This window comes from Mustela nivalis, assembly GCF_964662115.1.
Source record: "Mustela nivalis genome assembly, chromosome: 2".
Taxonomy (NCBI): Eukaryota; Metazoa; Chordata; class Mammalia; order Carnivora; family Mustelidae; genus Mustela; species Mustela nivalis.
Genome location: NC_139021.1, coordinates 160,728,042 through 160,740,848, shown reverse-complemented (window position 1 = coordinate 160,740,848; position 12,807 = coordinate 160,728,042). Strand labels below are relative to the sequence as shown.

The following is a 12,807-nucleotide window of genomic DNA, read 5'->3' as shown; positions in this document are numbered from 1 at the left end:
TCTTATACTAAGAAATTAGAACCTAACAGGTAGAGAACAATGAAGAGGTGGTTTGGAGTGAGGTCAGGTGGGAGGGCTTTACTAAGAAAGAAGATGCTCTTTACTGTTTCCTCTTTTAATTAGTAGTAAGCTTGGTGGTCACAGTAAAGGCTCTTCTGAGTTAGGGTCCACAGGGATAGAAAAGTGTGAAATTCACTGCTGCCTGCTATTTCTCCTCTAAACAAGCCTTGCCTGGTGCATTGCATTTCCCCTGGGTTCTTAAAGAAGGTGTGTGATCATCTAAAACTGAAACTGAGGCAGCGTTTTAAGCTGGCAATTAATGACATGGTAAGAATTTTTAGCTTCAGTACATTAATTGTTAAATGAATTGTGTCTGCATTTTACTGTCATTTTACTGTGATATCAGCCTAATTATAAATATAGTGTTACATAGTAGAAGATAATAATAAGCAGAATTAGGCACCCAGTGATCAGACTTCAGGAATTTCTAACACTGAAGAAAGATTTTCTCTTAAATTGTCTCTTGCTGTTCTTTTTATGTAGGTTTTGATTAATTTTACCTCGATTATACATTTCTCCCTGGGGCCCAGATATTATGCATGCTATAGCAAAGTGGGCTCCTATTGTAAGTGGTTTAATGAGATTTTTTGTTCTAATTGGTTTCTATATAATTTCTTTTAAACCAATAACATGTGAGTGGGATGTCAAACACAGAGTGCGATAATGTATTTTCCCTGCCCTGTATACCAATGAACATTAATTTCTCTCTCATTTGACATTAGTTTCATATGATGAAAATTCTCAATCTTAAGGACGTTCCAGATACAGTTGGTTCTCATTGGTCTCTCCTCTCCTGCGTTTATGTTGGTGACACTGCTGAAAAGGCAGCAGGATTACCTACTTATAGATGGAACTCAGTCTGGGTAGAAGGGAGTGGAAGGTTTCTGACCAGAGTTTTGACTGTACATCATCTTCCTTATGGGATAATTTACTAGTTGGGATTTAGAGATGGATTAAAATCTGTTTCTTTTGCCCATTTAATCAGAATTAGTTTACTGCTTTTTTTAAAAAATAATACTCTTTCTTAAAGATTTTATTTATTATTTATTTGACAGACACTGATCACAAGTAGGCAGAGAGAGAGGAAGGGAAGCAGGCTCACGGCTGAGCAGAGAGCCCGATGCAGGGCTCGATCCCAGGACCCTGAGATCATGACCTGAGCCGAAGGCAGAGGCTTTAACCCATTGAGCCACCCAGGCACCCCTAGTTCCCTACTTAAAAATATGTGAACTATTCAATAAATTCTATAGAGTATGATATTAATGTATATTTGTAATAAAGCTTGATCCTAAAATGAGTATCTATGAGCCACTCACCTGGCTCATAAATAGAATGTTACCATAAATAGACATAAACATAAATAAAATGTTACCAACTAACTGAAAACCTATCTTTGTTTCTTTTTTTTTAAAGATTTTATTTATTCATTTTTTTTTTTTAGATTTTATTTATTAATTTGACAGAGAGAGATCACAAGTAGGCAGAGAGGCAGGCAGAGAGAGAGAGAGAGGAGGAAGCAGACTCCCTGCTGAGCAGAGAGCCCGATGCGGGACTGGATCCCAGGACCCTGAGATCATGACCTGAGCCGAAGGCAGCGGCTTAACCCACTGAGCCACCCAGGCGCCCCTCTTTGTTTTTTTTTTTTTTTTCTTTGTTTCTTTTTAATTGTAGTATTAAATATGGTAAAATGTGCAAAATCATAGATGTGTAATTGGACTTTTTATTTATGTATATACCTATGTAATATCATCCAGATCAAGACTTAGAATGTTTCCATCACTGCAAAAAGTCCCCAGAATTGTGCACTTTTCTGACTTCTCTGACCATTAATTAGTTTTTCCTGTTCTTGAGCTTCATACAAACAGAATCACGCAGTGGATCCTCTTTTGTGCCTATCTCCTTACATTCAATATAATCTTTTCGAATTTCATCCACTTTGTGTATATTAGTTCATTCCTTTTTAAAAATACTTTTATATTGTAGTTAGATATGAAATTTACCATCTTAACTGTTTGTAGGTATACAGTTTAGTAGTGTTGAGTGTATTTACATTGTTCTACAACAGATCTCCAGAGCTTTTCATCTTGCAGAACCGAAATAGTATACCCATTAAACAACAGCTCCCCCCAGATTCCCCTCCCCCAAGTCCCTGGCAACCACCATTCTAGTTTCTGTTTCTGTGAATTTGACTGCTTGAGATACCTCATATAACTGGAGTCGTATTTGTCTTTTTGTGATTGGTTTATTTCATTTAGCATAATGATCTCAAAGTTCATTCATGTTGGAGCATGTGATAGGATTCCCTTCCTTTTTAAGGCTAAATAGCATTCCATGCTATGTATAAACCACATTCTGCTTATTTGTTTATCTGATGGACACTTGGGTCGTTTCCACCTTTTGGCTGTTGTGAAAAATGCTGCTATGAATGTGGATGTGCAACTATCTAGTATCTAGTGGTTCATCCCTTTTGTTGCTGAGCAGTATTTTATTATGTAAATAAACCACAGTTAATTTACTCATTCTCCCCATTTCTTCATCAGTTGGATTCTCTAAGCCTAAAGTTTAATCTTCTGTGCCACTTTCTCTCTCTCTCGTTCTTTTCCCTGTGTTTGTTTCCTTCACTGGCTCCCTCAACACCTGCAGAATAAAATCTAAGCTTTGGGTACACCTTGGTGGATCAGTTGGTTAAGCATTTGCCTTGGCTCAGGTCATGATCTCAAAGGTCCTGGGATCTGCCCAAGTCAGGCTCCCTGCTCAGCAGGAAGTCCACTTCTCCCTTTCTATCTGCCCGTGACTAGTGCTCGCTTTCTTTCCCTCTCTCTCAAATAAATAAATAAATAAAATCTTTTTTAAAAAATTTAAGCTCTGTAGCATGGCAAACAGTACCATTCTTTTTTTGAAAAAAATACTTTATTTAGGGAGAACACAATTGGGGGGGTGCAGAGGGAGAGCAATGAGCAGACATCCTCCTGAGCGGGGAGCCTGATGCAGGGCTCTATCCCAGGACCCTGAGATCATGACCTGCGCCGAAGTCAGATGCGTAACTGACTGAGCCACCCAGGTGTCCCCAGTTCCATTCTTAATATGCTTTCTGGGTTCTCTGTCTTCATTGCCGCTATGCCAGACCACCTTGAGTTCTCTGGACAAAACAGAGACACTTACAGATTTCTGGACAAACTGTTTCATACTCTCGACCCTATATACACATACACACATTTTCTCCCTGCCTTGGATGTTCTTCCCTAGCTTGTCGGCATACCTCCTAAAGTAGTACACCTTGATTATTGCTTCATCCATAGAGCCAGGCCTAGCCATCTACAGTAGTAACTATCTGCTTGTCTGTTTGCCTTCTTTACTATGCTGTGACCTCTTTGAAGACAGGCAGCAATCCAGGTCTAACTCAGTAACACAGTGCCTGTGTTCAGTGAATATCTGTTGAATATAGATCTATAGAGGTCTGCTCTCTTAGACAGGTGGGTATTCGGGAAACTAACTGGGCCTGAGCTGGAATGGGCTGGAAGTCACAGTACTACTGTTACTGTTGGGCTGATGGAGGGAGCCCACAGGACAATTCAGAGACTGCATTTCAGAGAACCACTGAACAAAAATGTCAGATTCTCCAAAAGAGAAACGGACTGAGGGAAGAGTGGAAGAGTTCAGAAACAAGTTGTAGCTGCAAGCCAGGGATAATAAAGCAAAAAGATTTGGAGAGGAAAGTAAGGGTTAAAATCTGGAGGAAAAGGCCCTGGGCCAAATAAGATATCTACAACAGCTTTTTTTCAGTTGGGTGTACAGTCTGGGTGAAGTGTGAAAAGCCTGACTTTATCTGTACAGTTGAATAAGTATAAAATGCTTTCATGGGATCCAGCATTGGAGGTCAAGCAGGTCAGTAAAGAGAAAACCACTTTGATGCAGCCAGCAAATGTCTGGGACTCTGTCAAGTGCTTTAACTTATAGGAGTTTGGTTTAAAAAAAAAAAAAAAAGAAGAAGAGGAAGAAAGAGAGAGAGAGCCCTTTAAGACTAGTACATAAAGGGGGAAAAAAAGAGAGAGATGGGAATATTAAAGGAAAGACTTACAAGTGCCATGATGAACTTCCTTGGCAAAGAAAAGGGCAGTTCTTCTAGTCTCAAATATAGCCAAGCAGAGAGGGTGGCTGGGAAGGAGGAGATATGAAGATAGTTTCTTGGACCTTCTTAGCTAGTGTGTATCACTCTGTCTTTGAAAATTGAGGCCATTCAAAAAATCAGCTATTGGTATTCTTCAAACTGGTGAAACTGTTGGGGCCTAGGGAAAAAGGTTATTGTTTAAAGAAGGAAGGGAGGGAGGAAGGAAGGAGCAAGCCAAGATTTCTTTGAGTTAAATTTCACTGTACTGATAGGTGTACCTGCCCCTCATCACCACCTTTTGCTTGTTCTGTTTCCCCCTGTTGTCAGTTATTGAGGATCCTGTCTTTGGGCTTTCAGAATATCTGTGACCCATAATTGTCACTCGTAATGCTAAGTGTTTTCTTTCATGAATCATTTAGCAATTATTTATGGATTTCACTAAACTGACCTAGATTTAGAACTCTTACATTTAAGACCTCCATGCCTTTTGACATGTACTTCAGCCCATAACCCTTAGCTCTTTGGGTGCTCAGGGACTGTAATTCGATTTGAAAAGCTCAGTGTTCTTCTTCACAAGAAATCAGTGTTCTACTAAAGCTGACAGTTCATTGTCTCCTGGATAATTTTGAGTCAGGATAACAAATTAGAGTTTGGGATACATTACAGATGATAAATGTGACTTCCTTAAAGGGAAATCCATTTGTTTTGCTTAGTGTTTCTGTGATTAATTACTTGCCAGATTAAATTGCTCCATAAAAATGCATAGTATTTTATTCGATTGCTCTTCATGGTGATTAATTAGGCCATACTGTTGCTTTGTGTGTTAATTACGCTGACATTTTTTTCCTCTTCTCTAGTTTAATTAATACAGCATATATTTGAGAGATTGTTTTTGGGATGGGATACTATCTTAGGAAGAACAAAGCCCGGTGTAGCTTTTAGGCTCGTATTAGAGGGTAATACCTCAAGGTTTCTGTGTGCCCTCTGTTGATCCTTGTATGTATCTTTGACTTGCAGAAAGTATGCTTAACTGCAAATGAGTAAGGAAAAGCTCTGTTTGGCTTTCCTGTAATTATTAAAGGTGAGATACTGAAGAGTCTTGGCTCAGTTGAAAAGTGATTAAGAACATAGAAGAGAAGCTCCTGGTGCTAGAGGTAAAACAAATGTAAAGCTAAATAGTAGTGTGTGGGGGAAGAGTTTGTTTCTTAGGGTGCTGCAGGGTGCCAGTGAGGAGATCAGGCATATTCAACATTTTTGTTAATGATCTAGGGCTGAAAGTAAAAAACAACAACAAGAACAGAACTGTAATGAAATTTATAAGTGATACTGGTTTGGAAATGTTCCTGTACCCAGGAGGGCCGAGAAGAGATAAAGATGGACCGAGAAGAGACGTATCAGAGAAACAGCATCAGAACTGTTCTGTTGGGAAAATGCATTATCCGCTTTACCAAAATAGTGTACCTAGAACCAGGCAGATATTTTCAAAAGTGGATCTTCCAGCAGTCCACTCCTAGATATTTACCCAAGTGAAATGAAAACTTGGATTGAACAAATGTTTACCGTGGCTTTATCCATACATTTTCAGAAAACTGGAAATGACCCAAATGACCCTCCACCAAAGATTGAATAAACAAACTGTTACCCACCCATATAGTGAAATACCACTTAGCAATGAAAAGGAAAGAACTACTGATGCCTGCAGCAACATGTATGGGTTTAGTTGGATTACGCAGTATGAAAGACACTTGACTGAAGGCTACATAGCAGGGTACCTGGCTGAGTCAGTTGGTGGAGTGTGGGACTCTTGATCTCAGGATTGTGAATTTGAGCACTGCATTGGGTGTAGAGATTACTTAAAAATAAAATCTTTTTTTTTTTTTTTCAAAGATCTTATTTATTTATTTGACAGACAGAGATCACAAGTAGGCAGAGAGGCAGGCAGAGTGAGGGGGGGTGGGGAAGCAGGCTCCCTGCTGAGCAGAGAGCCTGATGCAGGGCTCAATCCCAGGACCCTGAGATCATGACCTGAGCTGAAGGCAGAGGCTTTAACCCACTGAGCCACCCAGGCGCCCAAAAATAAAATATTTTTTTAAAAAAGTCTACATAGTGTATGATTCCATATATATGACTTTCTGTAAATGGCAAAATTGTAGGGACAGAACTCAGATCAGGTCAGCAGGCATTGGAGGGAGGGGCACAGAGGAGCTTTTGGGTGATGGAACTATTCTGATCTTGATTGCAGTGCTGATTGCATGACTGTTTGCATTTTTCAAAACTTGTAGATTATACATTAAAAAGGGTGAATTTTACCAAATGCAAATTATACTTTAGTTTAAAAATTAGGGAAAAAATGTCTTCACAAGGGAGAATAGGAAATTCAACTTTGACTATCACTACTGTACTTTATATGTGGCAACTTTTTAAAAATAATTTGAATAACAGGAGCTACATTGGAGGACTTGGATTTTCTTCATGGTGCTTCCAAATTCCAAGGCTTTTTATTGATTTTTGGTGGAAGCAGAGGGAAGGTAGGTTGTGGTGGTTTTCCTTAGGTGTTAGCATTATATAAACATGTATCCTGATAAGAGGGTTGTTTTAAAAAGAAGTCATGGGTAAGGCGCTCTTAGACCTTGTTGGGAGGCATCAGGCATAAATAAGATGATCTTTTCCCCCAGTTTATAGCTTGAATCCAGTTTTTTGAGGTTGGGTGGACTTAGTTTTGTTTTTATTTACTTGTTCTATCTGGGACCTCCCGCTGTTGAATTGTTAAAAGACCCAAATAGTGCCCAGAGATGTTTCTGTCACAGAGCTAACCTCAAAGACAGTTTCCACACCTCTCTGCTTTTGGGCTGGAACAAAAAGCTTTGTCATGCTCCAGGTTTTATAGAGAAGGTTTGTACAAAGTCAGGAGCCTAGGGATAGGTGAACCACAAGTGCTGTATCATTGCTGATAGTTGTTGTGCCTTTTTCCTCCCTTTCCCCCATGTCTCCAATGATATGAACTGCGTGTAATGCTCGCTTCTCATGTCCAACTTGGAGCACTTCTCTGAATGCCGAACTATTCAATATCTATTCAGTATCCCTAAAAATAGACCAGTGGGGGAAATTATATGGTGGTAGAAAGTATATAGTGGTAGTAGTATTGCACTACTTGTAGTAATGATACTCACTACAGCTCTGTGGCTACAACTTAGTGTGCTAACTGCTGAGGACCCCTGAGCAGATGTGTGGCCATCATTCTGGCCCCGATTAAACAGATTACATTTAGCAAAATGCTGATTCCCTGAGCAGATGTCTCTGAGTCTTTCATTTTCAACCGAATGATTTTCAGCACTGGACCTGAAGGGGCTGCGTGGTCCCCAACCAAGACCCCATCTGTTAAAACTTTATATTAATTTGTATCTCCTTTTTAAAAAATCTGCCCCTTCTCCTCCATGAGTATGATAAATAATGTAGATATACTAGATGAACTCTGCTATTGGAGCAGAACTGTAATCATTTTGCTTAGGGTTAAACTAAACTAATTTAATCAGAAATGAGACTTTATCAAATAACCATCTCTATCAGGTAGCTTATTGTTTTTCTTATTTTGACTTAGCATGTTCACCAGTACTTGCAGGGTGTAGCAAGTAGCAATTAAAACACTGTAATTAACCTGGTAAAAAAGGAAGACTTTTGGTAGGGAAAGAAATTATAAGATGACATAAAAAATTTTTGACTGGATAAATAGGTGATAATGAAATACTATGAGATAAAGTCTTATGTTAGCAGTGTATCATGTCTGATTACTGCATTTTTGTGCTCCTTCTGCCCAAAAAGGATTATGGGGTAATTTACTGACTATTCAAGAGTAGACACATAACACTTCATCCAAGTGGGAAAAGCAGGTCTATCTTGGCTAACTCTTAATTAGTCAGTTATTACTTACTTTGTATTTCCTGTGTACCAACTCTCTTCCCTTAGCTTCTGATTTGTATTATATAGGTAGTAGCCCATGGCAAGACTTCATAGGGTAAAATCCTGTTGCAGTTGAGACTGGAAGAACATCTGAAGGCCCAAGTGCAATCATGTTGTACCTGAGATGCAGTGGGACCAGGGTAGCTGTGCTCCCACTGTAGTGCCTTTGAAAAGCTCCAAGAGATTAGACTACTGCTTACCATCAGTATTTGCTTCCAGATGGTTTCTGAAGTGTTCCCTTCTCCCTGTGCAGTCATGAAAGTCACTCCAGGAAGGAAGAGTCCACATTAAGCCCTAAACTAAATAGGAGTGTTGAGCACATTTACCCACTGGAATGTAGGGGCCTTTGAATTTGTGTAGTCAAGGTGGATGTTCTTACTTCTGTCTGACATTTCCAGCAAGGGCTTTCTCCTAGAGGAAGGAAATCCCCTCCCCCACCTCTTCAGTGTCCTTCCAGAGATAATATGTGCATGTAGAAGTATGTTTTGTTTTAGGATTTTTGTTTGTTTATAGTCATTTGATAAATGCAAAATCTGACATCTAACCCTGATAAAAATTCTTAGCATACTAGGAATAGAAGAGAACTTCCTTAAGCTGATAAAGGACATCTATGAAAAACTTAAACAGCTATCATACTAAATGGTGAGAGACTGAATGCTTTTTCCTTAAGATTAGGAACAAATTGGGGATGTCTTTTCTCATCGCCTGCATTCAGCATTGTCTTGGAGATTCTAGACAGTGCAGTTAGGCCAGAAAAAGAAACATAAGGCATCTAGATTAGAAAGGAAGACATACAGTGTCTTTATTCTCAGACAACATGATTATCCAAGTAGAAAACCTGATGGACTTTACAAAAAGCTGCTAGAATGAGTGAGTTTAGTGAGGTTGTTTTCCCCTCGGTAGTAAACTCCATAGATGAAGTTCAGTTGTAATTCTTCCTGCTAGTGTCAGCGGCAGTCCATCAAGTACAGCATTTATTTATTCACTGAAGACTAGACATTTTTTTAAAAGATTTTATTTCTTTTATTTGATAGAGGGAGACACAGCGAGAGAGGGAATACAAGCTGGGGTAGTGGGAAAGGGAGAAGCAGGCTTCCCACTGAGCAAGGAGCCCAATATGGGGCTGGATACCAGGACGCCAGGATCATGACCCGAGACGAAGGCAGAGGCTTAACCCACTGAACCACCCAGACACCCCAAAACTAGACATTTTAAAGAGAATTTCAGCTGTTAGGGTTTTCAACCTACCAGGGCCCCATTATTGTAATGATTTTTTTACATTGAAGTATAGACCACAGGAAGAGCAAGCAGAGCAGTAACGGGAAGCATTCGTGGCGGGTTCTAAACAGCGTGGTCCAATAGAACTATATTATAAGTCGTGTATAATTTTATTTTCCAGCAGGTGAAATCATTTTAATAAAATGTTATTTACCTAGTATGCCCCCAAATTGTCTTTGTAACAAATAATTAATATAAAAATTGTTACTGAGATATTTTATATTCTTAGTATGTTTTAAATATTAAGTCTTTGAAGTCAGGTGGATCTTTTACACTTAAAGCACATTTCAATTCAGATGATATGTTTTCTTTTCCTTTTTTTTTTTTTTTTTTAAGATTTTACTCATTTATTTGAGAGAGAGAGAGAATGAGAGGACAGAGGTCAGCAGGAGAAGCAAACTCCCTAACAAGCAGGGAGCCCAACATGGAACTCGATCCTGGAACTCCAGGATCATGACCTGAGCCGAAGGCTGTCACTTAAATAACTGAGCCACCCAGGCGTCCCTCAGATGACATGTTTTCATTGGAAATATTTGATCTATATTTAGATCTCATAGAATTTACAGTTGAAAAAGTAGAATCATATACCAAGTTATACCTGAGATAGAATGTGACAAGGCTGTCTGTGGTCCCACAATACATAAAAGTTTTCCAGTAACTGAATTGCATATCTAAAAATCATTTCCCTTTAACATTTGCATCCACATTGATAAAACTGATTCATCTTTGGTGCGCCTGGGTGGCTCAGTGGGTTAAGCCACTGCCTTCGGCTCAGGTCATGATCTCAGGGTCCTGGGATCCAGTCCCACATCGGGCTCTCTGCTCAGCAGGGAACCTGCTTCTCTTCCTCTCTCTCTGCCTGCCTCTCTGCCTACTTGTGATTTCTCTCTGTCAAATAAATAAATAAAATCTTTAAAAAAAAAAAAACAAAAACTGATTCATCTTTTTTAGAATTTATTTGACTTCAAAGCTACATCTGTCCAGATTAAGGAAATTTGTTAATATCAAATTCAGAGAGGTATGGCAGAAATAGTTATGGCAGTTCTAAATTTATCAATATTAACAAAACATTTCCTAAAATTTTCTTGTAGCTTTTGCCACTAGCGAGTGTTGTTAATTACAATTAGAGTCTTCTCCATGTTGATTCACATTAGAAAAATGTGTTGGGGCCCCTGGGGGGCTCAGTGAGTTAAACTGTGTCTGATTTTGGCCCAGGTCATGATCTTGGGGTTCTTTGATCAAGCCCCTTGTAGGGCTCCTGGCTCAGTCAGGAGTCTGCTTTTCTCTCTCCCTCAGCCTCTGCCACTCCCCCCACTCATGCTCTGTCTGTCAAAATCTTTTTTTAAAAAATGTGTTAATTAGGGGCACCTGGGTGGCTCAGTGGGTTAAAGCCTCTGCCTTCAGCTCAGGTCATGATCCTAGGGTCCTGGGATCGAGCCCCACATGGGGCTCTCTGCTCAGCAGGGAGCCTGCTTCCCTCTCTCTCTCTGCCTGCCTCTCTGCCTACTTGTGATCTCTGTCTGTCAAATAAATAAATAAAATCTTTTTTAAAAATGTGTTAATTAGGGGCGCCTGGGTGGCTCAGTCGTTAAGCCGCTGCCTTCGGCTCAGGTCATGATCTCAGGGTCCTGGGATCGAGTCCCGCGTCGGGCTCTCTGCTCAGCAGGGAGCCTGCTTCCTCCTCTCTCTCTCTCTCTCTGCCTGCCTCTCTGCCTACTTGTCATTTCTCTCTGTCAAATAAATAAATAAATAAAATCTTTAAAAAAAAAAATAAAAAAAAATAAAAATGTGTTAATTATTGGGACGCCTGGGTAGTTCAGTTGGTTGAGCGGCTGCCTTCGGCTCGGGTCATGATCCCAGCATCCTGGGATCGAGTCCCGCATCGGGCTCCTTGCTTGGCAGGGAACCTGCTTCTCCCTCTGCCTCTGCCTGCCACTCTGTCTGCCTGTGCTTGCTCTCGCTTCTCTCTCTATGACAAATAAATAAATAAAATCTTTTTTAAAAAAGTGTTAATTATTGATATTATGAAAAGTTTCTTTCTTAAAAAACAAGATTTTTATTTTTTTGTGAGAAACAGACCAGAAGCAGGGGAAAGGGCAGAGAGAGAGGGAGAAGCAGCCTCCTCGCTGAACAGGGAGCACATGGCAGGGCTTATTTGCCCCTTATGAAAAGTTTCTATTTTGACATAAATACCTAAGCAGGTGGGTCACAAAATAAGCTTTTCCTTTTCTTAGAGCTTCAAATTTAACTCATTTTAATTAAAAGTTTTAAATTATTAAATACTTGGCAAGCATGCCTTTGTTTCAAGAAGATCTTGAGTTGATGGGGCTCCTGGGTGACTCAGTCTGTTAAGCATTTGCCTTCTACTCAGGTCGTGATCCCAGGGTCCTTGAATCAAGCCCTACATCAGGCTCCTTGCTCAGTGGGGAGTCTACTTCTCTCTCTCCCTCAGCTGTTCCCCATGCTTGTGCACTCTCTCTCTCTCTCTCTGTCAAATAAATAAATAAAATCTTAAAAAAAAAAAAAGATCTCAAGTTGAAAATAACAGTATAGTAAATCTTTTTTGTAAACCTTCACCTGAACCAATGAGCATCAGCAAAGAATTCATGATAATTATAGTCATTGTCATTAAATCCTTTTAGGGCATCATAAACTGGCAATGTTCATAGCCTTTGTAGGTATATACTAAATGATTTTAGCAGCTGTATCCGTGACATTTATAGAATCTGCTTCAGAAAACTGCACAAATATTTTTAATTTGTACCATGTAGTAGAATGAGCAGAGGGGAAACTTTAGTTTTGTTTTAAAATGACAGGGGCTCCTATGTGGCTTAGCTGGTTAAGTATCTGACTTTGGCTCAGCTCATGATTTCAGGGTCCTGGGACCGAGCCCCTCATTGGGTTCCCTGCTCAGTGGGGAGTCTGCTTGTCCCTCTGCCCCTTCCAACATTTGTGCTCTCTTGCTCTCTCTCTCAGATAAATAAATAAAATATTTTTTTAAAAAAATAGGGGCACCTGGGTGGCTCAGTGGGTTAATGCCTCTGCCTTCAGCTCAGGTCATGATCCCAGGGGCTTGGGATCGAGCCCCTCATCGGGCTCTCTGCTCAGTGAGGAGCCTGCTTTCTCCCCTCTCTCTCTGCCTGCCTCTCTGCCTACTTGTGATCTCTGTCTGTCACATAAATAAATAAAAAATCTTAAAAAAAAAATAAAATGACAGTAAGTGCTGGACTTTTGACCTACAAAGCAGGAGCACCATACATGTGATGGAATTTTTTTTTTTTTTAAAGATTTTATTTATTTATTTGACAGAGAGAAATCACAAGTAGGTAGAGGGGCAGGCAGAGAGAGAGAGGAGGAAGCAGGCTCCCTGCCGAGCAGAGAGCCCGATGCGGGACTCGATCCCA

At 40.0% G+C, this 12,807-nt stretch overlaps 1 protein-coding gene and 1 long non-coding RNA gene across 3 annotated transcripts in view; one reads left to right on the top strand and one right to left on the bottom strand.

The window, feature by feature from the left end:
* The window catches only part of ARMH3 (armadillo like helical domain containing 3), a 184,172-nt gene that overhangs the window by 118,124 nt on the left and 53,241 nt on the right, over positions 1–12,807 (top strand). The window lies entirely within an intron of this gene.
* LOC309860359 overlaps positions 1,475–12,807 on the bottom strand; it is a 108,908-nt gene continuing 97,575 nt past the window's right edge. The window contains exon 2 of the long non-coding RNA XR_014309327.1: positions 1,475–1,640. This is a non-coding gene — a long non-coding RNA (uncharacterized lncRNA). The remainder of the gene's footprint in view (positions 1,641–12,807) is intronic.